Source organism: Chroicocephalus ridibundus, chromosome 2 (genome assembly GCF_963924245.1).
Source record: "Chroicocephalus ridibundus chromosome 2, bChrRid1.1, whole genome shotgun sequence".
Taxonomy (NCBI): Eukaryota; Metazoa; Chordata; class Aves; order Charadriiformes; family Laridae; genus Chroicocephalus; species Chroicocephalus ridibundus.
This window is the reverse complement of record NC_086285.1, coordinates 58143861-58167019: the sequence shown is the minus strand read 5'-3', so window position 1 is coordinate 58167019 and position 23159 is coordinate 58143861. Positions and strand designations below refer to the sequence as shown.

General features: G+C 43.2%; 1 protein-coding gene across 5 annotated transcripts in view; it reads left to right on the top strand.

Annotated features, from left to right (window-relative positions):
- The window catches only part of LOC134511530 (cytochrome c oxidase assembly factor 1 homolog), a 53364-nt gene that overhangs the window by 9157 nt on the left and 21048 nt on the right, over nucleotides 1–23159 (top strand). The window contains exons 2-3 of one of the 5 annotated variants that reach the window (XM_063325627.1): nucleotides 2166–2335; nucleotides 19087–19288. The exons of 1 other annotated variant lie outside the window; for it this stretch is intronic. The gene's annotated coding sequence lies outside the window, so the exon portion shown is untranslated. Of the gene's footprint in view, nucleotides 1–2165; nucleotides 2377–12443; nucleotides 12551–19086; nucleotides 19289–23159 lie in introns of all 5 variants that reach the window. 3 more of the 5 variants (XM_063325625.1, XM_063325628.1, XM_063325626.1) reach the window with 3 other exon arrangements.

The following is a 23159-nucleotide window of genomic DNA, read 5'->3' as shown; positions in this document are numbered from 1 at the left end:
TGTACCTAAAGCTAAATACATCTCCCATATTGTGTGGAAACTGCTTTGAAATTTAACAGAAATCTGAGAAGCTTCTGATGGCTGCCTCAGAGTGCCAAGCACATGAGATCTTCTTCCCAACCCTCTGGAATAATAAAAAAAATTTCTCAGTTTTTTTCCCTACTGCATAACATCCAGCTGGATTTGAGCTGTAAGAGCAGAAAATCAAAATGCGATGAAATTCTCATTATTCCTTCGATATTGTTTAAGAAAAGATGGAAGATGTCAGTGCATTAATAAAACAATTTAGGCATCCGTCTGCCACAGTGGTGGAGCACAGAAGATCAAAAGAACATTCTCATCTGCTTGACACACACACACCCAGTGTTCATTCATTAATGGCATACTTTTAGCGTAGGTTATAACTGTATACATCGTACAACAAAGCAGTGCCATGAAGTCCCCTGTCCGTAGGGAACAGAGAGAGCAGAAAAAAAGTCTGGTTGATTAAAGCATTCTCAGCGGCTGAGAACATCACCAACTCTGACATGGTTTGCTGTGACCTTTGAAAGGGTGGGAAGAATAAGTGCACGCCACCGTCTTCGTTTGATTGTATTGTTCAGAATGAATCCCCCCAGTGATAAAATAATTCCTGATAAAACACGTAGCTTCAGAAGCATGCACGGGAGGTGTGTGTTGAAGTATCAGTGCTCTGTAAAATACACACAAATAAGCGGTTTGGGGCTGCCCATCTGTTTTGGTGACAGAAAGTGAAGGTCTGAGTATATGTATTTTAAATCAAATATGACCAATTTCAGGTCCCGAAGAAGAAAGGGGGTCCATGCTTTCCTGACAGAGGAAAGACAAAACACAGGTTGTGTTTTTCCTGGTATCCCATAGGGGTCTCTCTAAAGACCTATACTTCAACTGGAAAGCAGAAAGCATTTGCTTATTCGTTTACATTTTAGAAAATAAATTTCCTCACCTCCAGTTTAGGAAGATCCCACTTCTAATGAGGCTAACTCGGCAGATTCCAGATCAAATTCGTTCCTGGCATGGTGGCATTGACTTAGCGTCAGCGCATCAGAAACGAATCTGGCCTGTTCTCTCTGAGAAAGCGAAAGTGTTAGCCAGTTGTTTCGGAAGCACGCAGAGTAATATGCCTTTGGATTGTACACAGCTAATCCTCTTTTGCTGACTATAACCTGCTTAGTCTTACACGAAATGTACTCGCCGTCTTTTCATAAACCTGATCCAAAGCCTGTTGAAATCAGTGGAAAGACTCCAGATTTTTTTCGGTAGTTTTGGAGACAACTCTATATGAACAGCTGGTCTAGCACTGAGTCTTCTAGTTGAAAGACAAGGAAAATAAGCAGCACCAAACCACATTGGACTTAGTGCCGTATTAAAGATATAAATGAAAGTAATGTGAAACTTGTAAAACCAGACTGGACAAAACACTCTGAAACATGCTGCAGGGAGCAGTCTAGTGCTAGCAGGGGAATAAGTTAGCTATTTAATGATTTCTTTTCCATAGCTTTTACTTTTCCACATATTCTGTAATGTAACAGTACTTTTTTTTTCCTTAGGCAAATAGCTGCCAGACAGCAGCACTGGAATGAGAACATATGTAGTGTTTGCTTTTATCTTACATTACAAAAGAAGCATGAATACCTTGTGTTATTCCAAGTATAAAATTACAGGTGTCAAATCATTTGGTGCTTTAAGTGCTGTGCCAGAAAAGTAATCCAGTAAAAATAGCTATGTCCTGTCAAAGCTAAGCAGTTAGTATTGTTATTACAGTTCCTTACTTGCATGACTCCAGCAGCGTAAGATGGCACAAAACAAGTGTAAGAGACCAGCAAGAAACTTGCCTGGAATCGCCCAGAGCGTAGAAAGACAGGAGGAACGAAACCAGATAAATCTAAGGGCCCAAAGTGAAAATCTGCCTGGTCTGCTTTACAGTTGGTTTGAACTTCAAAAATGCTGTTAAACAAAAGCATGTTTAACATTTTAGGGGGTGATTCTTATCCAGACATCCTAAAAAGGATTAAAGCAAAGGGTGATTTGTGCTTGGTTCTGGATAAGTATGTGATTGACACTCTGTCCCAAGGAACATACCATTTAAAAAGTAGAAAAATATTTAGCTGGAAAGGTGAAAGAATTTTTTCATTTCCATGTTACAGATGAAAGTGCAAAACAGCGATTAAGACGGTTTGGCTGGGCTAGACGGTCAGTGGTTGCGTTGCCTGTGATGGAGAACCCCTAGCTGCTGTCAAGTGCCTTACAAGGAAGCCGTCCTTACCGAGCTGAATAAGCTGAATAAACTTGCTGGGGACCTGAACTAAGGCAGGAGGTATGAGAACAGGACATAGCAGAGCACAGCACGGGTTTCTGGTATGTGAATTTCTCTTCAATAGAGCATGGAGAGCCACACACACTTTGTGTGGCTTCTGGAAATTAAGTTAATACTTTTATTATCCATTCCACAAAAGCTGGGTCTGAAGAAAATCTATTTAGTAGATTATTTCCCTAAAGGGGGCAGAAGACTCACTGCATTTAATAGTTTTTCCAGGCCTCCAAAGCTGCAGTGAAACCTGGACAGAGATAGCCTGATTTGCTAAATTGGGGACACGCTGCTTCTGTCAGTATAAATGTTAAGAAGCTTATTAAAGGACATAACAGCTGACAAGTGAATCTTTAATCCCTGTCAAATCCCTTAAATTTATGATCAGTGTAAAAAAGAAACTTTTACTCATCAATTCATGTGTGTTTCTGGATAAGATGTCTTTACTTGCATGGTGATAATCAGAACACATTTTACTTGTAATTTTCAGGATGAATTTTGTCTACCTTAAAAAGCACTCCGAAAAAACCATCTCTCTTCCCCTACTTCTTGAAAACGATAGGAGTCATTGTCCACACCGGTATTTTAAGTAAATGGCACGCCCTAGTGTGGCAGGCTACATAGTATGCCACTGAACAGCAGGCCAAATCCTAATGCTGAGAGGCTGCAGTTGTGTTAAAAGGTCAGAAACGACAAGGGCATTTAGTGCACCAAAGCTCACCCGTCCTGATAGAGATACGAGTAAGGGGTTAACAGTCACACGTGTCGATTTACAGAAAAACTTTAAATTTGGTTGCTCCTTTTTTCTTTGCAAACAGCATTTCACACTGAATGTAAATATCTCCTGCTGCAATGAGTAAAACCATTTTAGGTTCCTTTTTCATACAAGTTTCATTGCTATTAATCTGTGAAAAGACTCTGTACCAAAAACCAGAACCAGCTATGAAGGATAAATTAGGTGGGGGGGTTTATTTCTGAAAAAAAAAGAACACTGCAGTAGGTCTGTCAGTCAGTAGATCAAAGGATGCATCTAGTGTACCTTGGTATGCTGTAACGTGAGCTATTTGTTCAGTAGTTAGCTCTAGTTAACTAACATGACTATTCATTCTAAAATAAGCACTCCGGCAGTGTTTGCTCCCAGGCAAATACTTGTTCTGCTACAGTTCTTTCTCAGCTCAGCTGCCTCTGATCCCCTTTGCAAGTGCCGAAGTTGTTAGCCTTTGTAGTCATGAGAGTTAATTACCACTCATTTTGTTCACTTCTCGGCATGGCCAAAAGCTTTTATGTCCTTGACATGGTTCGGGAGTGGAAAGACTAGCCAGCGTTAAGGGACTGTTTCTTATGCAATATATGATTAATAGTTGCCAAGAAGTGGTCTGCCACATGCGTACTGGCAGGTTGGTGGCTGTGCAGCTGCACTGCTAATTACATAGCTGGGCTGGCTGAGCGCGGTGCATCTGACAGTGGAGATAGGCTCCAGGGCCCAGCAGGAGATCGAGGTTAGGTAAACTGGGCCACCTGGGAAGTGGTGGCTAGATGTGGCATCTGGGGACAGATGGGAATGGATCTGCTGGGGATGGAGGCAGGACACGTGGAGAGTACAGCTACTAGCTGTGATCCAGGGCGGTAAGTAAGGAGCAGAGGAAGAAGTTAATAGCAGGCTAAAGCAATATGTGTAGCAACCAGCTGTGCTCAGCGTGGCCCTTTGGCATTGGGCTGGACTCCCTTAGCTTTGGGAGTGGTTGTGGTAGTAGGAGAGGAGCTTATATTATTGTTTAGCTTTCATATCAGTCCAAGAAAACTAGGTTTATCTCCCGACCCAAAAGCATTGTCCCCACCAAAGCGGATATTGAAACACAGTGCTCTTTAGAGGTTGCGGCCTGCAGTAGCAGGAAGCTCAGCAGAGACCACATACTTTTAGCATCTCTAATCTCTGGGGTTTTTTACTTGAATTATGTTTTTCCTTTTCAGCTAAATAAACAGTGAAAAGTCTTTCACTGCGTGCTAAGATATTCTCAAGTGCTCTTGTTTCCAAGGGTGACTTTACTGGGGGCAGCAATGCAGTCTCAGAACAGAGTTCTTACGTGTCCCAGTTACAGATTTACTTCCCATGCTGCTGACAGCTTGATTTGTGAAAGAAAAAAGGACAAAATAGCGAAACAAAACTCAGCCCACAACCCGTGCAAGACAGAAAAACACAGACTTGCTGTGCTACAGAGGAAGTGTCAAACACAAAACATTTCAAAGGAGGAAAGCTTCTAGTCTTCATGTACATGATAAAAATCCTTTTACAAGAATAAGTCACATAACTAACTATTTTTAACGTTTCCTGTTTAATACCTGTGGGATAAGTCTGTGCAGCTAGCTGGAGGCCAATTTTAACCTTGGACCATTGAAATTTGTTGACCTGTGGTTTGGTACAGAGCTGGCCATTGTTTTTTTTTCCTGCTTTGAAAGAAGGGATATCTGGGAAGCCTCTAGCAACTGCACCACCCCCCAAAAAAAATATAAAAAAATCACATGACTAACTCTGTGCTAGACCTGGTTCACTTAGCTGCCTAGTTTTGCAAAGTAGCCAGATATTGAAAACGTTGCTTAATTAAGCAGATATCAGACTTAGAAACTCATCATGATGCTTTTATACTGAATCTGGTAGATACTAAGAGGACATTAAGTGCATGTGTAATTCCAGATCTGTTTCAATTCTGGTTTGAGACTAAGCAGCAATTGTGGAAAGAGAAGGCTGAACTGGGGTGCTCTCTTGTTGAACAAACTATTTTATTTCTAAAGCAAAGTCTCATGGCAATGCACCGCAGGGCTCATGATTCATAAGGCCGGTCAAGCGATGAAGGGAGCTGTGTCTTGATTTGCAGCTTATAAAACAGGAGTTCGTTAATAAATGCATTCTTCAGAATTATAGCCCAGCTCATTCTTAAAAGTGGAGTTCATGGCTTTGTCTTGAACAGTAGCCTTCTGTGATTACTGCATACTGTGCTTTTATGATAGGTGAGACAACTTCCTCCTGGTCACATAGTTATGTCACCATTACATGGAGAAAAAGAACTGGGATGACCCAGTCTAAAAAGGGTAAAGCAAACAGCAAAGCACTGCCATTGACGAAACAAACTTGCTTTAAGCGCATTCTCTAGTTAGTCTGAGTCATCGGTCTTCAAATATGTTTATTCTCTTCTTCCTCTTCCGTCTTTCCCTAAGCTGTATTACAAAGCAGCGCTTTGACTGGAAGCTGGGGTGCATTACAGGGGTGCTCCTGAGAGCAGGCGGGAATGGAGACTGTGGGGAGGGATGGAGCCAAGGTACTGAGAAAGATGACCAGAGCCCAGGTTGCAAGTGTTGCTTCTTAAGGTGGGCTCTGGAAGGACATACCGAACCATGGGTAAACCATGCATCAGTTTGGCGACTGCCTTGGCGCCTGTTCCCTGTACTGCCTGTTCTGCCTCCCATCCCTGGAGTTGCCCCTGTTTCTTCCTCCTGATGCAGGCTTTGGTCTAAGGGAGGCCCAGACTGTGTGTTCCTCTCCCTGTCATCTCACCAACCTCACCGATGGGAATTTCAGTTTTAAATCCAGAATCTTGAGAGGAAAAAAGTATTCCCTGGTTATGAAATTGAATGAGTCAAGCATACCTTTAAATTGCTGCATGTATTTCTGGTAAGAGGATCTGAAACGTGCAGATCAGAGCCAACCACGGCAAATAGTGACCATCCACAGAAACCAAACTGAATATGGCCACCCAAATGGTTATATTTTAAAACTAAGTAGTATGGGTGAGCAGATGTGTTTTGGTAAGGCTTAAGAGAGACACAGAGAAATTGATTTTCCAGAAATACTAAACTAGGAAGCGCTGTTTAGTTGTTGACAGTGCACAATTTTTCCAAAAGTCAACTAAATACACAGTTTTGGGGAGGTACTTCTGGTATGTCTTGACCTCAGGAATCTGCCTTCGCCAATTTAATTCCCTTATCAGAACATGTCAGAAATGTTTTCTTCTCTTAGCATGTGTTTATATACATGTGTGTTTGTATATGCATCCATGTGTGTGTATCCCATTATTAACAGTTACCATTAACTGTAGCCATCAGGGATGAAATGGACTGTAAAATTTCCGTGCCATCTGCCCAAACAGCAGACTGGCTTCAAAAAGAATACTCAGATATTTTTGAAAGCTAGGCTGGATGATGAGGATGATGATGAAGTCTCTGTGTGAGAAAAAAACCTCATTTTTCAACTGGCAAACTTTTTTGAAAATCAGAAATTTCTGCTGTCTGATATGCTGTCTTTCAAGTACAGGATCCCAGTTTTCTCATTCGTAAGAACTGTGTTAGAACAGCATGTAGATTGAGCAAAATAAAGTTAATGGCATGACAAAATGTTTTGATATGTTGTTGTAATTCAAGAGAGGATTTCTTACCCCTCCACGGAAGAGAGCTGCTTGTCAGCATGGGCTGAGGCTGCAGCGAGTCCGGTTTCGGTGGCAGCAGCTGTGTCGCTGGTTTTGCTCTTCTGTGAGAACCACGGGGCAACAGCAGCACCAGGGGCAGCATTAGGGTGGTAAATTTGTAGAAGAAGGAACACAAATTTGATTACAGTATTGGTTATGCTGTTAGTCAAGTTCAGCCAATTGCATTTATGTTGAGCAACACTCAGAGCCTGCTGGAGCCAGTGGGAGTTTTGCCATCAGCTTCCCTGGGGGGTAGGATTTTGCTCATTGTTTAAATTAGCCGTATCTCACAGGAGCATGTGGGAGTAAATGCAAAGGTTTTGAATTGAAGGAGCCAGCAAGCAGCTTTATGCATTTACTTTGTTACACAGGTAAAAGCTGAGACAGCAAAACCCATCTGCTAGACCTTCAACACATCTCTGTAAAACCAATGTTAAAAGTCAGAGCATTCTTTTCTATTTTATTTATGGCTCTGGCTGTCTGAATGAGTGCATCTGGAGCTCAGATGCCTTATGCCCTTATTGTATAATTAGTTAACTTGAAAAACTGCACACACTGTCAGATCTTTGCTGTGGAAATGCCAGGCTCTGTAGTTGAGGTGCTTTTGTGTGTGCGTATGTTTTTTAGGTGAAAAGGCTGTTGAACTTTATGCATAAACACTGTTCTCTGTCTCCTTTTTTTCCCCTCCCTCTTTTGCTACAGACTGTGGACTAGCATTGAATATTCAGGGAAAGCTCCCCAGAGAGATTAGGGACATGGACAGATTTTAAACAGGGCCTTAATGCATGGACATGAAAGGACAAACGTTCTAGTGGGAATACTAATGCAAATGCCCTGCTTTTGGGTCAAAATGCATTAAACAGCTGCTTGCATGCTAGAGATGCTTTTAAAATCAATACAGACCGGAAATTATAAAATCTATAAATAGAAATCTTGCTATTTCCTCAGTGTAGTACCCAAAGAGAGTGAAAGTACTTCACTGACCGCCTTTGTTATAAAACATGCAACGCTGTCAAGTACCAGTGCTAGAGAGTAGCACATCTATGAATCCCTTTCTGCAATGCTCAGAATCCCAGAAACTTACTTCAGGCAGGAGTTGTCCCTGTCCTTCCTGGAGAGCTATGGGAACTGAGACTTAACAGCAGTAGGAATTAGATGCTTTGACGTGAGTAAACTGCTGTTACCATCAGTTACTCTGGCACACCATTGTGGAAGATAGCCTATTGCTATTTTTAATAAATCTAAATTAAAAGAAATACAATGAAGCTTTGTGCAACGTACAAAGAAGCAGTAACAGTACATATATTTGGGGCAGCTCTGCAGCAGCTAAACTCAAGTGGGGCCCAACTGTAAAAACTGACAACCTGGATGGGTCAGTGTCTGAAACGGGGGTTGCATAATAAGCAACACGGCAATACCAAAGTGTCAGTGCGGCTTTAAACACCATACAGTTGGTATTTATCGTTATGCTATGCGCATTATTAAAGGAAGGCTTGACAGATTTAAAATAAATGTAATGAAAAAATCTTTCAAGTACCTTATGTTTCTGAAATAAATATGTTGCCCTACCGTTGCTGTATGTTTGCCTTATGGGTTCTTCATCCTGAGTCCACATCACTGCTGAGCCCCAATCTCTGAAATGGAAACAAGTGTCATTTACAGTATAGAAGTGACACAGTGTCCATATAATATTTAGATCATTTAAGTTCCCATCGTGGACCTCATTTCGTTACCTGTGCACTTCCTGTGACCCATTGCCTCTATTGCCACCATCTTACGTTATGGTAATCCCTAAAAAAGCTGCCACTAAATTGGAGCCCTTTGGTTTAGATGCGGCACGCTTGCAGCTGCTGCAAGCATTTGGCATCTTCAAACTCCACATTTCTTAAGCTCTATCTTAGTTTGGGGCAGGAGAACAAGTCTTCAGTGAGAAGCCCTGCATCCTGCAGCTTTTCCTTGCTGCCTGCCTTCTGCATTGTCCCCATAGTTCTTCATTTTGGCTCCTTTTTGCTTTCTACCGATTCAGACGTTTCTTTCCAATCGCGCGGCTTTTCCTGGTCTGCTGCTGCTAATTGTGCTCTTTGAACCATTCCTTGGAGACGACATCTCTGCACTAAAAGTTGTTCCCAAACTTATACTGCGGGCCGGTTTTGAGGCTGTGTTGGGTGTATGCATCCTGTTTGCCACTTGGAAGACAGTGGTCGGGTCCCATTCTGCAGCCATAAGAAATAGGTAGAACTGCAGCTGCTGTCTGCAGGAGATGTAATTTCGGATTCTTTCAGAATGAAGTGGCCTCTCTAACCTTAGCCTTGCTCTCAGTAATGCCTGTGGTGTAACCACACTCAACAGTTTGTGGTTTGGATGTTAAAGAGGACAATTCCCTTTGAGAATGCGACTGCTGTTGACATAAATGGCAAGACTTCATGATGTCTGCATTCACACATGGCCATTAAAGCTAATCGGACAGCAGGACTAGTCAGACCCCTCTCTGCAGGCTAGTCTTTGCTGAAATTAATATTCTGTGGGCCCCTGAGATGGTGCCACAAGTGTTAACCAGGGTGCCCTTGCATGCCCCCGCTCTTCCTGGCCTAAAATGCACAGAGGTCTCTTAAGATGACTGCTGCTATCTTGGCTCTACTTTTCCCATGCTTGGCTGTTTCTCAGAGAGAGATGCTTGGAAATGAGGAAATGCTAAAGGGAGCGAGCATTTTTTCAAGTTTGCAGTACTTACTTTTCCACAGAAGGCAGGATGAAGCGTGCAGCCGTCTTGGGTCCTGCCGCTGCCACCCTGCTGGGGCTGCTCCCCCGAGCTATGTGCTACATGACGATGGATTAGAAAGGGAGCAACGGGGCGGGGGGGAGGGCGACGGGGGGGGGACCAAAAAAGCAGGATTGGGGAGTGAAATGAAGACACTTTCCTCCGTGTGCTTCCATCCTAAGGGGAAGGTGACTAACGCTTGCTCATGTGTCCAGAAGGTGGCACCGGCAGCCCGAGCCTGTGGGCAGCTCTCCCATCCCATCCAGTCCCGGCTCGGCTCCTGCCCGGCCCCAGCCTGGGGGGCACCGCCGCCACGGCTAGAAACTCCCTCGCTAATCCAGGGTCTCCGCCTCCCCAAAGGCTCTCCACCTTTTAAACCTGCAACCAAGCCTGTGCTCTCCTCACCTGGCTCCAGGCCTCTGAGCCCACGGGTGACCGGCGTGGAGGTGGCCAATAGTCATAGGAGTGACTGGGATCTTGCGACTTGAATAAGCAACTGAGCCTCGGGAGGAGCAAAAGCTTTAAGCAGCTTTAAGCAGCGGGATCTTTACCGCCTCATTACAAAATTAGTTTTGCTGTTGAAGTGGGGAAAAGCCCATCTCAAGATACCATTCCGGGTTTTTTTGTAAAGGATGTTTTGCAGCAGCTGCTAGTGCTGTGTGGGCACTGCCGCTCTGTTAGTAGATGTGCGTGCGTTGGTGTGAGCAGTTGAGTTCTCACACATGCTGGCAAGCAATTCTCGGGTGACACAATTGTAGATACCAAAAGAAAAGGCAGTGCTTTATCTTCGCCATTTTGGGGGAATCTCTGTGGCTGTGAAAGGTAGACCTGGAGCAGGGTTTCGGCACTGTAATCTGAGGCTTTCAGCCAAAATATGGGGTGAGGAGGCACCTTGGTGCTGGAGAGCCCTCAGCTCCGCACCTCTGGGCAGTGAAACTGTTTTGCTGCAAAAGAGAGTGGATAAAATTTTCAACTACGCTTGAGGAGCCAGATGAGTTAGGCTTCTCTGCAAGAGCAAATCTGGCTTTTATGTTTCCTTTCTTGAGATGGAAGATAGCTTTCTTAATTTAGGCAACGGTTTTCCAACCTCAGAAACCACAGGGATCCATGCTGGGTTTTGAGGATATCCTGCTCTCCATGTTGGCCAGTCTGTCCCCATTTTCCTCTACTAGCATTATTGCTCTTGTTTACAAAAAACCATATCTTTTTTCCCCTCTTTTCTTCACTCCATTTCACCTCATCAGGAGCCAAAAACAGGGTCCTGTGCTTGCCACGCACACCCAGCTGCTCCGGTGGGAAGGAGAAGGCAGGCACCAGGCCAGCTGCCAGCTGCGGCATCGCTGCCAGTCCTCATCCTCCAGCCACTGCCCTCCACTGCCTCCGTGGCAACCGTTCAGGTTCAGTCACGAACACTAGCAGGCAGGACAAGATACTTGAAGGAAAGCAGCAGCCTGTCTGTTGATCACTTTTGCAAAGGACCTCAACAAAGCAGCAATCAAAATAACCCTCAAGCTCCCAAAGCTCTGTTCTATGCTGCTTCTTAGGCGCTATTATTTTGCATCTAGTGGCATGGAATTGAAAAGCAGGCTGGAATAAACTCCCGATATCTGGGCACAGTGTGTTTACTGTGTGCCCTTAGTTTAACAGTGTCCTGAAAGGACCCTTGCTCTTTATAGCTATGCACTGAGTGGCTAAAAGTAACTAGTTTAAAATACAGATAATTAAGTCCATTAAAATTTTAAAAAGGTTTTACCACTAAGGAGGAAATGTGTAGGTTGAAAATAAGGAGTAGAGAAGAAATTATTCTGAGTTGCACAGTTGACTTTGTGCTGGAACAGCCTGCTTTTCACCGGTGCTTGTCAGCTGTTGATGACTCTTGGCATTATGCATATGCAGGAAGGCAGAACATGCAGCTGGACAAGAGGGCTGCATACGGAGAGAAGATTTTTGACCTTGCAGCAACTTCAGATGTTGCTGTTCCGTATTTCTGCCCATATCCTTTGTTTCTTATATAGTCCCTTTGCAAGGCAATGTTAGGAGCTGGGCCTCTCTTTTTTCTTTTTCTTTTTTTTTTTTTTTCCTGTGTGTGTTATTGGTTTACACCACTTCTGATAGATTCTTTATCAACTGCTCGCTACAAGCCAAACTGCAGGGCTGCTTCCCTTCTGTAGCAGCTGTGCTGGAGAACTGCTGATGAGGAACAAAATGGGAGCTACTGAGCAATCGTTTGGAGACTGGCTATTAAAAAAAAAAAAAGCCAGCTAATTAGAGCTTAGAGGAAGAGGCAACACTTTGTGCAAAAACACCAGAAGGTAGGCCCTCCAAATCCCATACACTCCCTGTAAATAGCTATAATTAACCCCACAGTATTCCATTTATTAATTAAAATTTAATTAATATTTTCTGCCCTTCACAATCATCTCAGAGGCAGGCAGGAAAACATAGTGGCAGCTGGGTTTCCATAGAGCAGCAGTGACATTCAAGAGGGCAGAGGCACAGGAGACCCTTTCAGTCTCCCAGTAGCACCTGTGGTAAAACAGAACTTAAATTGGTCACTGGATTGCTGGCAAAGGAGGGGAGGATGGGAGACAGCGCACGCCTCAGTCTTCTCCTACACGCTTCCAGGCGTCACCCTACAAATAAAGCACCCACCTGGGTGATTTGAAAGTGGGTAGAATAGTGAGAAAAATTAGTGTCATTCTTACTTATTTGACCCACCAATTGAAGGCTGCTGTGCATTTTACTTGTTTTGATGTTCTGCTTGCTGCTTTGTCTGAGTAGAGTGAGTTCAGCAGAGACACCTCCCCTGAGCTCCATGGGCCCCTATAGAAAAATAGAAAAGCTATTGCTTAAACGTATTGTGTCTGTACTACTAGCTTGGCGCGCTCCTCTTTTGCTCCAGGGATGGGTTTCCTGGTCATTCATGCTACCCGTGGTCAGTATGTCAGACACCCGTCAGTGCCTGAGCTCTCTTCTGGAACAAATCCGTTGGTGTCCTCAAGGGGAAAAGTGAGTGTTGTCAACCGTCTATTTCACTCCAAGGTTTGCTCCAGACAAACAGGATAGATGCAGACGACACAAAATGTATTTCATCCAACAAGGACAGTGCTTCAGCATTATTCCAGGCTAGGCAATAGCATCATTTGTTCCCTCACGCATCCTTTTCCTAGAGCACGCAACAGTTTTTTCTGGCATTGTAATGTTCTTGACACAGCACTGCTCTGCCGGGCTGCATCATACACCTGTTAATATTCTCCATACTTTGAACTGAAAAAACCCCCACCAAGCCCATGCACAGAAAGTAACAACTGTTAGCTACAGGGTCAGCAGACATGAGCTGAGCACTATGCAGCGTGGCTACAGCCAGCCCACTCAATAGGGAACAAACTCTTAACAGTTTGGTCGTGATCCGTCCTTCCGTCCTGCAGAAACTGGTATGTGAGTAAGGGTTTGCAGTACAGGCCTGGTGAGAATGGCCATGAGGTAAAGAAGGTCTTTTATTCCCCATTTAACAGAAGGGTGCAAACTGACTCAGCAAGAGAACATGCTTGGAGCATGTTTGAAACCACATCTCCCAGGCCACGGGGAAAAGCTTTCAGTACAGAACTGTTAGATAGAAGCAAGTGGGGAAAGGAGGTGGGACACAGGCACTATCACCACCATCTTCTTGTCTTCTCTCTGCTCCTCTGGATGAAACACGATGGGTTAGGCAGGTTTTTGATACACCTAGTGGATCAGGCCCTTCTGGTAGTGAAGTAGCATGCCATTTCTCAATCCTAGGGTGGCAGGCACCAAGCTCTTCAGTGCTATGAGGTCAGAAGTGCTTTTGAGCACACCCAGATGCAGAACCGGAGGTTCCTGGTGAACGTCAGCATTAGAAAAGATGAGTGTCACAATTTGGAGTCTCTTTCGCCTCCACGCTGTGGTGCATAACTGCAACTTTAGGACCATCACAGACCCTGTCCTTATGGTCTTTCCTATGGTCACGCAAGAAACCAGCCTCAGGCCCACCAGACCATGAGTTACATCTCCCATTAGTTGTGTGCTCCCAGGCATGACCAACACTAAGGGGTGATGGAGGGCTAGAATGAGCAAGTTGTCTGCCCTTGTGGGAAAAGAAGCACCCTGCAAAAGTGCTCACGCAGGGCTGTCCCCAGTCTGCCAGCAGCAAGGCCAGAAGGGTGGAGATGAAGATGCCACTGCTATTGCAATTGGTTCTGTTGGCTTCAGGCTGGGACACCCAATACGGCAATGCTGAATCACAGCAGCATTTAATCTTTTGTTGCCACACGTGACAAAACAGGCCCAATCCATTGTTATACTGTTGGTAACTCCAGGTAGATTTCAGTAGAACCGAAGGAGATGGGAGACAGATGCTGAGAATCACTGCAGCCTTCATCCTGAAAAGAAACTCCAAATGAGCAGAGTAACTGTCCAACAACTACTGCAATTATTGCCTGACTTTGCATGCCTCATTTAGGCTTTTCTTATTTTCTTTCTTTCTTCCAATCTAGGAAACTATTTTAACTGAATTTTTAGAAATGTACTTCCTGCACCTCTCCAAAATTCATCACCTTCTCTGACTTTTACGGACAGAAGAGCGGGGGAAGAAAAACAAATGCCAGGCAACTCAATGCTAAGTTTTGAATTCGACATTTGGAACAACAAATACATCCAAATGGTTTTTGCTTTACTGTTAGTCATTTGTACTAACCTGCAATTAAAAGGCTCAGCATTTGTGCTCATCTCTTTCTGAAATTACATTTTCCACTTCCTAGGCCCTGGCCTCAGGCAATGGATTTTTGAAGCAATCATGCCTTGATAATTAATGTTTAAAGATGAATGTTGCAACTTTTAACACAGTGTGTTGCTGAGTAAACATCCAGCAATGCCTGGTACCAAAAAAGAATACAAAAAATACAAGGCTTTTACTGGAAGCTGCAGGTTTTGTGGACGTTATCCTTGGAGTTCCCAGCCGCAGTATGTTTGATTACCCTTTCCTCTATGCTTGTGGATGGGGGAGACTGCCATGCTAAAAAAAAAGGCAGAAGAAAATAAATACCACATCTAATCTGTCAGTTCTTTGAGCCACTGACTCATCACCCCAGAAAGCTTGCTGGGAACAATTAGCTCATATAGAGAGGGAGGAGACAAATCCTTGACAAATGATCCGTAGTTGTAACACGACCAGTGCCATTTTGGATTTTTGCAAAAGGGTGGGAGGACAAGAGATGGAGCCGGAGGAGAGGAAGGGGTAAAAATGGAAGATGGGGGGCCAAAGTATGGTCAGAAGTTCCCTTTCTATTTCACGTCCCTTTGTTTCTCCCGAGTCTGCCTTTTCTCTGTAGAAGCCACAGCTTCCAGGTCTGTTACTAACCCAGTTGGTTTTACCTGTGTGAGCAGCCCATCCTACGTGGGTGCTCCTCAGTAGCATTACTGAATGTTTTATTGCAACATTTTTTGGTGCTTTAGAAATGAAGTTACTGTATCATCCCTTTTTATCAGAAATCCATAGCAACCGAAAAGGCAAGTGGGAAAATCAGCACCTTTGGCATTTCGGGAAGGGTAGTCTGGATTGAGACTGCCTCCTTAATTTAGGCATCTGACTTGAGCATTGCAATCCTGATTCAGACCTTCTAGAAGACACACCTCATGCCTAACATTTCCCAATCAGCTGGCACAAGGCAGCTGCCTCTTCACCTCAGACTCCTAAGACAGGAAAAGTGGGAAAGTAGTCTCGTGGTATTGTGAGTGGTTTCTGTCAAAAGGGGTAGGGGAATCACACTGAACCATGGGAGGGTCTGGCCATGCCAGGGACCACATACTGCATCTACTAGTTTGGTACATCCCCTTCCGATCTGATCTCTTAGTGCTGTTTCTCATACACTGAAGCCTTTCCTGGTCTGGCAGAGACCAGTGACAAAATCCTAAACAGATCAACTGGAACAAAACCAGAATACTACTTTGGGCTAGTTTTCCTTTTTTTTTTTTTTTTTCCCTCTTCTACCTTCTGGAAGAGAGAAGGAAATTCCCAATCCAACACACAACTGGCAGGTTGGCAAACCAAGTTCGGAGCAGGTGCTTTGGGCTTTGTTACTCTTTGATGTTCTTTCTACTCAGAAGAAACCAAAACCCAAAGAGCTCCTGGAAGAGCTCCATGTGCCTGATTCTGCAATTAAGCGTGAAAACGGAACCTCCCAAATAATCTTGCCTTTCTGGAAGTGAAGTTCAGGCTCTAAAAAAGATTAGTAAGAGAAACATTCAGCACTAGTCATACTCATTTGGGTAACAGGCAAGTTTCTGCCTGTGCTCACTTCTAGTATTCATTATGAATGTGTATTAGTGACTTCCTAAGCAGTAATCCTAGCTGAAGAGCAAATGAAGTATTGCCTTCTGCTTTAATAATTTCCTGTTCTGTTAGCATTGTTTATATACCAACACCAGCATGCTGATACTTTAACTGAGTGCCCAGTGCTTGGCCATTTTATTATCCATTGCTTTAGTTACCTGCCCAGATTGCTGATCCTAAAAGGATTAAGCTAATTTTTAGATGATTTTGCTGTTGAAGCACAGTGGGTTTGAATTCTTTTTGTTGTTGTTTTTTTGGCTCCTTTAAAAGTTTTCCAGTAAAGATGAGGAGCTGTTTGTACTGAATTTAAGCCTGCTGAAAATAGCTTGCTTGCATTTTTTCTGTTGGTTTTTCACAGATCTCTTAAAAAACAGAGGTCCAGAGAGCACTACCGCAGGGTACAGGGTGCTTCAGTTACACTTCATGTTAAACATGACAAAGATCATTCAGCATTTTGCTAAATAGAAGCATTACCAAGTCCCATGGAACGGAAAATTCTTCGGGAGTAAAAGCAGTGTGTTTTTCAAGAAATGCTTAATCCTAAACAGATCATTCAAATGGAGTGTGAAAAAGACTCTACTACAGCTAATGAAAAGATTTTGTTCACCCTCAGTGATCTCTCAAACAGGCAGAGATAATATGCTTGCCCTTGCTAACAGTGTTCATTTAGCTGTATTCCCTTTCCTAGACCAGGGAATTAGATTTCCTTCTCCATTGTTTGTATAGAAAGACTCAAACTACTCAAGAAGGTCATGTGGGAGCCACTGTGTTTAGAAGAAGGAGCTGCATTTGAATAGAAGATACCTCCCAACTTCATGTTCAGCCATTTAGCTTTAGTCAAAATAAGCATCCTTACCATGCTTTTGAGCTGATGCCCTCCAACAGACCCTACCAGCCTGCTGCACGCACTGCCTTGCTGCAGTGAGGGACTGTAAAAGAGCCCGCATAAACAAACAGCAAGCAGCTGCCCCACATGCCAGCTCACACACATGTGTGCATGTGTTCGCACTGGTGAGCATGTATATTAAGCCATCCAAGTTTATACACAAAAGGTTGGAAATATTTATCTTTTTTTCCCCGAGGCTCCATTCCCAGCTTATTCCAAATCCTGTCCCCAGACTTAACATACTTTGTTCTTACATTGCCTGCTTTGAAGTCTATGGACGTGAATTGGGCAGGCTCCCAGCACCTTCAGTTGTCTCTGGACCAGACTTCAATTGGTACATTTTATCTAGAGGACGTTTTGAAAGGCGTATGACTTGATTGCCAAGACCATTTCATAAGGACCAGGACTCGTAAAGAAGCAAGCAGAGGCACAGAGCAATTTGAACAGGGGCACAGTCACCAAAGTGTCAAGGATGAGGGTAAAATTTAGGGATCTGGCTTGCCACCTGCGTCAGAGCATGATTTGCTGTCTTTGTTTTGTTTTGGCTTTTGCTCTTTCTCCTCCTTACTTCTTCACTGTTAGAATTAAAATGGCCGAGGTAATTTATGCTACAAATTCCCTTTCTTGTTCTGAAACCAGCAATGAATGCTGTAGTTTTTTTCCTAAAGGAAAACCTTTCTCTAAAGGTGCCACACTCTACCGTTTTCTCTCTAGAAGCTTGGGATAGGGCAAAAAAAAGCTCCATTAATGACCCTTTCGCTATGTAACCTTTCCTTAAATGCCAGCAATGGAACTTCCACAGAGAGAACAATAAATATTGAAGGAGGAATGTGAAGGACATTATGAAAGAAGAATGCAAGAAAAGGGATCTGCTCAGACAAGTTTCTCAGGAAAGGTGATGTAATATGTACTGCAGAAAATCCTAGCAGTTGACATAACTTACTCTTTTGCTAAGCAGCTGTGGCTGCCAGCAGGCTGGGGAAAACAAAACATGCAGCTAGAAATACAGCTGAGCAGATTGTTTTGTCCAAAAATACAGTAGGCGTAAAACTTGTTTTCAAAAGATGTCATTGAAGTTTAATTGAAAAGTGTCTTATTAATTAAGGCTGAGTGACCAGTGGATGAAAGTCTCATTTCTGTTGGGGCTGTTCATGGTGATACTGTAACATTAACTCCCGTATGCTGGGAGTCCTCAAGAGGCTGCTGTTGGGATGCAGTGGTACGCAGTTCTGTTACAAGCTCGCAGTCCCATTCCTAGAGTTTAGCAAATGTTTAACAAGCTTTTTAACAGCTGTCTTGAAAGTTGCCTGGCTTTGTATTGACTGACTTGCACATATTTCAGCCGGGTTTCCTACAGAAATGACTGTTCTCGGCACGTGTGTTGTGCGTGTGTCTGCATCTGTGTATATACAGTTTGGGAAGCTCCCTCCCTGTTGTAACAGACCTGACAGAGAGGCACAGGGACTTTGAGATATTGAAGATACTAGAATTTTGTGGAAGCAGGTGGCTGGATACTGAAGAGAATCTGGATCTTCAGTGCAGGGGAAAGGCTGCAGGGAACTGTGCTCTTAGTTGGCCTTGGGGACTTCAAGACGCGCAAATCTGGAGGATCCCAGTTTTTCTTATTGCAGTTCTCACAGAGCTTACTAGTTTAAAGGTCTTGGCTGCAGCCTGAAATATTTCATCTTTAAAATCCCTAGCACTTTTTTTCACTAGTACACGTACAGAGCAAAATGCTGCACATGCAGAGACTGGTAAACACAAACTGCCATTAGAAGGATGAATGTATCCGCTTTCCGGTAGGCTAATTCATAAAAACTGGATAAACCGATGAACAAAAAGTCCCAGCACATGAGCTGTTGTGGATTTATTCATTATTAACAACACAGTAAGAACTGTACAGGAGTAATGTTTATTATGAAAATTATATTCAGATGTAGGAAAGAAATACATGATCTGTTACCTCCTTTTTATAAATACTGCTAGCACTGCCAGACAGCCAGTAGGCATGGTCTCATGCAAAAGAACGTGCGGTTATTTTCATAAGGTTTTTGTGAATAAGGCTGGACAAAGCTGCAGGAGATCCCTAATGTTTTTCATGGGACTACTATCACATCAAAATGTCATGTGCTAACTTCTCGCTTTACTATAAATTGGTTATAAGGAAAACAGAAGCAGTAGGACTGACAGTACTAGATATTCTCTTGTAGTGGGAGGTGGAGGGACCTATTTAATCCTTAGGAATGTCTGAATATTCTTCCTCTGCCTCTGCTACATACCCACTTCTTTGCATTTTCTCTTTTGTTCTAGGTGGAGTCTGGATAAGAGCTGTCAGGGAAGCTTTTAGCTGGAGTGAGGCTACCAAGTGATAGCGATCTTGAACCACCGTTTTAGAGGAGTGGCACCAAAAAGCCTGTTGTTACGCCAAGTGCTTTACAGGACAAATAACACTCCCTCCTTCCTCAGCTGCCTAAAAATCAAGCCATAGATACTGAGCTTCAGTCTGAATACGGTAAGCAAGGCCTCAGAAGCCTGCATCCATTACATGGTTGAGTTTAAAATAATTATAGTTATCAGCTTATCATACAACTGTTTTAAACCAAGCCAGGGGAAAAATCATTAGAGCACAATGCTGTGTAACTGACACTCATATTGCCGGATCTGTCCCTGTTGTACTAAAACTACAGTACATGAGGTCTTATCAGTACACGCTGTGCTGATGTTGGGCTGCATTTCAAGAGCTCCCTCAGTTACAGTAGTGCTGAGGCTGGAAAACTACAGTGGATCACTGGAAAAGCCCTGCCCACTGCCAAAAACATTCTTGCTTCTTGGCCGTGACAAAAGCTCAAGATCCCTTTGTGCAACTTCAGTTTCCTTCCTAAACTGGAAAGTTCAAAACACATCTTCTAAGCTGCGTAGTTACTTAAGCGACTAAAGTGGCCGTCTTCTTTTTTCACTAGGGTAGAACAACAAGGATCAGAAAGGGATGTTATCGATCAAAGTGACAATTCTCTATCCCTAAAGATACAGTATCCCTCGAGGTAGTGGCTTTTCAAAAACCTCTCTATCCAGGATACAGTGTCCTTAGAGTATCCCTTAAGGTTACTGTACCGTGAAAGATCTAGCAACCTTTCAAAAACCTCATCCTGAGTTTTCCGTGCAATTTTCTGGTCTCTGTTTAAGAGAAAGTTTCCCCCAACTAAAACCTTGGTGGCTAGAGAGATGGGGGAGGAAGGGCAGCGTAACTGTCTGCTCTTCTTTTGCACAGAGATGAAAACCAGCTGGTTGCTCCAGTTGGCCTTTGGGCCAGCATTTTATAAAACTTTATTCCTTAACTGTTCCCACTAAATCCTTTCTGGTGTCACACTCACATACGCAGCCCTTTCCCATTCCCACATAACCCTCTTGCTTCTTTATGAAAGTCAATTTGTGGCTTGAAAAGCTCCTATCAGAAAAAAAGCTATTTAAATGTCTTGTGATTTCTTATGTTTGTTCTTTTGGCATCTGAGCATAGTTGCTAAAAGTCTAAGAATGGCTGCTGCTGTTTAAATTTCTTCCCCTCCCCATCCCTAAATCAGGTGACGTTTTTAGTTTCAAATTGTGTATCGGGGAACACCTTAAACATCAGATCTGAGAGAAACGGGAAACAACATGATGGGTCTGCAGCTTTAGGTGCTGCAAACAGCCCAACTCCCCATTTTAAAAATCAACCATTTTTTTGGTTTAAAGTGTGAACAGTCCATCAAAAAGATACATGAAATCCATTTTCTGGGTGATGGAATGTACGCCTGCCTTGTTTGCTTCCTATTAGGTTATTAACACTTACTGCATCTGTAACTGATGGTTATTGAAGGAAGGACTTAACTTTCTACCAGAACCCTGGGACTAATTAAAACATCGCCATTAATGTTTAATGAGAAAGTTGTTACTTTCACCAGTAAACTGGTTTAGACTCTTAGTCCCATAAAGCACAAATGGCACATACTGAATAATAGTTAACAAGCGGGTTTGGGGGAAAACAGAGTCAGAGGAGTGCAGCTTGTTGCGTAAGTTAAAAATGTTTGGTTGCTTTCTTACTTTCCCCATCAGTACTGGATATTATATATGCTAACTAATATTCGTCTCTCAGCAAGACACCCGGACCTTGTAGGGCCAGTTCTTTCTTCCAGTAAGACCTTTGCATCGTAAAATGGCCCAGACAAAATATCCTCAGGGGAAAATCCCATGCTTATAGGAACTGCTAGGGCAGGGTATAGCACCACTTGCTTGCCTAGCTGCTTGTCTTGGGTGGAGAATGGCCTGCTAGAAAGGAATGGCCAACACAAATGGGAAAGAACAAATAAGACACTTGAGGGTGTGTCTAATGGATCCCAATACTGAGGGCAGGAAAGGAAGAAGTTTTGCTTCTCTTCTGTGCCAGCCTTGGGCAGAGAAGCAGATCTGGTAAATTTTAGCTCTGTATTTCTATCAGACAATTCTGCTATCTTATCGTTCGTACATGCACAGAGTAAAACAGCCAATTCTGCCTTCTCTGGTAAGAAGTAATACCTCATTTAAAGCGACTGGATTTACACTGAAGAAGTGTAACATGAGGAGAGTAACGTTTGGAGTCTATGGGTCCTCATTACTAATATTATAAAGGTTATTGAAAAAAAGCCACCACAAGCCATTTCACGGTGCATTTACATAGAGAATGGTAAGAGCAGTGAATAGTGCATTTCATTCAAAACGTTTCATTTAACGAAGATTAAATACGTATCTGAACTCTGTCACACTTTGAGGTACATTCCTAACCTCGCTTGGCTCTTGCTTATAGTGGTATAAATCAAGAATTACTTTACTGAAGTTGGCAAAGTCAATATCCTGTATTAAACTCAAAAGAGAGTGAGTCTTGCTTTTTATCTCTGCAGCAAAGCCCGTTCAATTCAGTACGAATACAGCAGTACGTTTAAGTGCAATGCAAGAACAGAACCAGTTGGTAATCTGTGCCCTAAATTCGGTACAGAGTTCTGGAGCTGTATTTCCATCTGAATACTCTTGAACATTGCAGCACTAAATCTCCTTTTCCTGCAGTGTAATCTAGTTTCTTTTCCCCAGAAAGAACTATATTTTCCTTTTTGTAAACAGAGGCCACATGAAACACATGGTTGTCTTCTGACCAAAAACCTCAAAGACTGTAGCTTATATATATTAAAAAAACAAAAACCCACAAATTTCTGGTTTGAAGATAAATGCAGTTTTTGAGTCTATCAGCATTTTTTATTCCATACCAGTTTACTGCATAGTGGAAAATGTACACCCTTAGGAGGGTAATGACTATGATAAGTTGTTGAAAAACAAATTATCTAGGAAAGTAATTTTTTCCATTATGAAAGTGGCTTGTCATATATTAGTGAAATGAATTAGTCACATAGCACACCTTTCACAACCTCAAAAGAATTAGATTATGGCCCATACGTTCCCATGTGTAACAGGAGCAGCTCTCCTCTTTGTACCTACACCACTATCACTCCACGGTTTCTGATTATGTTTTATTCATACATAATCATAAATCACTCACAAATCAGCCCAAAGCCTAAAACTAACCAAACAAGTTCATATTTACGGCATGAGCTATTCTATTTGCACATCTTTGCAGAGTAAAACATTTCTTGTGATATGGGAAGATTCCAGGTATGTGGTCTTCAATGGGAAAAGGTGACAGCATGACACTTCGGAGATGTATGCATGGGGAAGGGAGGAGAAGCAACAGGGAAAGAAAGGCGTTTTTGCTTTTGAGCCACACAGTAGCAGAAAGTCAACTGAGCAATAGCTACCCAATTCATCCTTCGATTTAGCACTCTGCTTTCTGGGACTATTCAGAGTAGAGAAGGCTTGAGAGGGATCTTACCAATGTATGTAAATACCTGAAGGGAGAGTGTGAAGAAGAGGGAGCCAGGCTCTTTCCAGCGGTGCCCAGTGATGGGACCAGAGGCAATGGGCACAAACTGAAACACAGGAGGTTCCCTCTGAACATCAGGAAACACTTTTCCACTGTGAGGGTGACTAAGTGCTGGCACAGCTTGCCCAGGCAGGTGTTGGAGTCTCCATCCTTGGAGATACTCAAAAGTCATCTGGGCATTGTCTTGGGCAGCTGGCTGTAGGCGACCCTGTTTGAGCAGGGGGATTGGACAAAGCAACCTCCAGAGGTCCCTTTTGACCTCAACACTTCTGTGATACTGTGATGCTGCTTTGGTCTCTTGTCGATGAGAAAGCGAGGCACTTCATTTTCTTGGTGGTGCCCTTCAATCAGGAACAGCAAATTTTAGAAATGAAAAGGGTGCTCCATCAGTTGGGAGCTCTGGAAGGGACCCCAACAAGCTTGTAGAGCTTAGTGGGAAGGA